This window comes from Rutidosis leptorrhynchoides, chromosome 5, assembly GCF_046630445.1.
Source record: "Rutidosis leptorrhynchoides isolate AG116_Rl617_1_P2 chromosome 5, CSIRO_AGI_Rlap_v1, whole genome shotgun sequence".
NCBI classification, from domain to species: Eukaryota; Viridiplantae; Streptophyta; class Magnoliopsida; order Asterales; family Asteraceae; genus Rutidosis; species Rutidosis leptorrhynchoides.
This window is the reverse complement of record NC_092337.1, coordinates 119,195,742-119,199,325: the sequence shown is the minus strand read 5'-3', so window position 1 is coordinate 119,199,325 and position 3,584 is coordinate 119,195,742. Positions and strand designations below refer to the sequence as shown.

The following is a 3,584-nucleotide window of genomic DNA, read 5'->3' as shown; positions in this document are numbered from 1 at the left end:
CCCGCGCATCGATACCACAATGACGATCACTAAGATGTTTGATAAGAGAACTTCTAACTAGCCCATTTCCACTCTCATTTTGACAGCCATTAAGACCCACAAAGGGACAATAAAACTTCACAGCGGCATGCGACATAGCTACACACAACCTTTAGTTGAAGCGCATAGCTAAAATGACAGATGCAAAATCCCCATATACCAATATAATTTTAATCAAGAAGCCAAGGAAAAACTCACTGGGAACTTTTAACAAACACCTGGTGAGCACCCCAATAACTATTCTAAATAAATACAGTAAGGAGATTAAGCACCCCAATCTCATTCTGTCTGCGTTTCATCATGTTAAAATTCACACACTCCATTTTCTATCTATTCCCCAATTATTATTATTATTATTATTATTATTATTATTATTATTATTTTACTCTCATACACTCTCACACACCAGATGCCACTCAAAAATTGGTCGCTTGACTACTGCAAACGACAAGCACACACCCAAATCACCTTCACCACAAACTAACCTGCTCACCTCTTTCAAATTAACCATCTGACTTCTTCCTCCAAATTAATCACCTCTTTCACTTCTTCCTCTAAATTAATCACCTCCTTTACCACCACCACCACCACCACCACCACCATCACCATCGCCGACACAACCAACACCATCGCCGCCACAAACCGTCTGCTCCGCCAGCCACCAGGAATACCACCTCCACTCAACCGATTGCTTCAAAACTCATGCCGGATTGAACCACTGTTTGCAGAATCAGTTCTGAGCCTTCATTTGATTAACCCATACCACTGTTTCTCTAATTTGTTATTTAAATCGTAATCAGGTTAGGTTTATAAATTCTTTTTATATAATAGAAACGAAACCAAGGATAATATAAGTTAGGGCTTGAGTTATATTTAGAGGTATTGTGTGTAAAATTGATTTTGAATTTGTGATGATAGGTTGTTTGTTGAAATTTCGTTTTTTTTCTTCCTAAACTTCGCTTCTGTAGCTTGGATGAAAAAGAATCCATGATGGGTAATCTAGGTAACACTTTTTTCTGATCATCTTTAAGTTTAACCCAATATTTTGTGTTTAATTAAAAATTAGGGCTAATTTGGTCTAATTTGTGCCTTGACAATTTTGTATGATAATTTAATTCACAATTCAAATATGTTGATGAACTATTTTACCTTAGCAAAGTTTAATTATTGATATTGATTTGTACAATATATGTACAGAATGGTATATGTTTGTGTTGGATACTTTAACATAAATCATGTGGAACTTCCGACAATTTTGAGTATGAATAGTTTAAGGAAGTGAAATGGATGGAATGGGTGAAGGTGTTTGAACTAAAGAGAAAAAGACAATCGAGCTTGGCAAGCGATTGGTTGCAGCGTATATGGTTAGTGCTGTGCGAGTCCTCTGTTCACTTTGAACTCAAAGGTACATACATGCGACTTAACTACCTTAATAGACTTCCTGTTATTGGTTCAAGTACTCTTTATGTTTAGGGTAGCTTCTTTTTGGTGGTTTCTTTGTTTCTTGATGTGTTTGTTTATATATTTGGGTTGTTAATATGGTGCAATGAATTATGAATAATCAATCACCGATTTTGCCAATTCAATGAGTAGTAATATTGCAGGATGAACAGATTTCAAAGGCGTACATATTAAACAAAAGAATCTCACTTCCGTCTTTCGAAGTATAGAGTGCATAAGCAATAAGTCCATTGTTCACTTTCAAGAAAGAATAACACTCCACATGAACTTTAGAATCAATTACAGGACCAAAAAAATTGCAAATATTATATTCACCTCGAATACACTTATCTACATGCTCTTGGGCTATAATGAGAACCAAAAGATTGTATGTATGCATATCATATAATTACCTCGAATACACATAGCAATTCGATTTCATTAGACCTAATATATGATTAAAATTATGATATATCAACCTTCCTTCACTAGCAACATCCTAAATCTGGGCGTTAATCATCTTCTGATCAATAACCAAAGTCTTTCTTAAAATTTAACCCCATCTGGTAGCTTTCGAATCAACGCTAGAATTTTTTTTTTTTTTTTTTTTTTTTTTTTTTTTTTTTTTTTTTTTTTTTGCAGGACGTACGAGGAGCTGAGATAATCGAACGGCCGATTCTGCTACAACCCACTATCAAGAAGAGGATGTCCGAAATTTATCATCGACAGCGCCTTCGAATTGGCAAATTTGGACCCAGAATATCCGAATGAAGCTAAAGTTCCAGCAACGACTACCAAAGCTATTCAGTCAGGTAACAACCCTTTATTTTTTTTGCCATGGTTAATAATTGTGTTTTCTTTATAATTTTAGTTCTTGCGTTATCTGTATATATGTTAATTAGTTAAGTTTTGTGGATTCTCTTACCGTTTTGCAATTGAATTTTGTTCAGTTTCTGTGTTATTTTGTCGATTGGTTCTTTTTTGTGTTTTATTTTTTTCTATAATTTGTTCATGCATTGTATTTTCTTTACATTTTACTTCTGTGCTTGGCTTTGTTGGAATTATGTTTTCATTGATCATAGGTTTGTATAGTGGTTTCTGCATTTGTGGCCTTTGTTGTCAACTATTTGTTTTATGTCGGATTTTGGTTTCCAGTTAGTAGTAGGCAGGTGGCCAAGAGAAGTGCCATCTGAACCCAAAACCATGTTACTGGATTTTGGCCAAAAATTTGTCTGAGCCGTTATCTTTGGAACATGTAGTTTGTACTCAGCGATGGATTTGTTGGCATGCGCGACTCAGCCATTTGTTAAAGGTCGTCTCCGTCACGCTTTTTTGTTGACTAAACCATCTTTCATAGTGTTTTTGTTTGCATTTTTGTATTTAAATTATACATCTTATTTGGTTTGTTTGCGCAAGTGGTGGGGTTTTGTATTTAACTAGAAAAAATCCGACCGCGCGTTGCTGCGGTTGTATTCGACGCGCGGTCTAATTTGGATATACGATGTCCGTTTCGCGTATAGTTAGTCGTGTTGTATATGTATATATATGTATGTAATATAGCCCGAAATATTTATTTTTTTTAACGATGTCCGTTTCGCGTATAGTTAGTCGCGTTGTGTTCGTAAAATTATTTCGAGTTGAACGGTGGTCTCGGAAAAATTTAACTCGCACCGAGCGTGAATATAGGGCCCGTTATTTAGTGTTTTTTTAACGATGTCCGTTTTGCATATAGTTAGTCCCGTTGGGTTCGTGAGATTTTTTCGAGTTGAACGGTGGCCTCGGAAAAATTTAACTCGCACCGAGCGAGAAGATAGGGCCCGTTATAAATTCGGGTGGAGTAAGGTTTTTTTATTTTAATTAAATTATAAATTTACGTTTTTTACCCCTGAAAAAGTGTAAAGTTGAGGGGTTGTTGTGTAATTTGTGCGAAAGTTGGAGGACCATTTGTAGTGTGAACGCAAACTCAAAACGACAACTCGTTAAAACTGAAACGACCAAATTTGGGAGGAGGTTTAGTGTCCAAATTTGGGAGGAGGTTTAGTGTGTAAGTATAATATAATATAATATAGACAAAATTACACGGAGGGTCCCTGTGGTATGTTCAA

At 35.7% G+C, this 3,584-nt stretch overlaps 1 long non-coding RNA gene across 3 annotated transcripts; it reads left to right on the top strand.

Moving 5' to 3' along the window:
- Nucleotides 1–576: 576 nt before the first annotated feature.
- LOC139847868 (uncharacterized) lies at nt 577–2,909 on the top strand. 3 transcript variants are annotated; one of them, XR_011759725.1, is made up of 4 exons: nt 577–1,042; nt 1,237–1,444; nt 2,122–2,291; nt 2,739–2,909. It is a non-coding gene; the product is annotated as an uncharacterized lncRNA (long non-coding RNA). The 3 variants fall into 3 exon arrangements; XR_011759724.1 differs by lacking the exon at nt 2,739–2,909 and having other exon boundaries at nt 577–839; nt 958–1,042; nt 2,122–2,516; XR_011759723.1 differs by lacking the exon at nt 2,739–2,909 and having other exon boundaries at nt 2,122–2,516.
- Nucleotides 2,910–3,584: the final 675 nt, after the last annotated feature.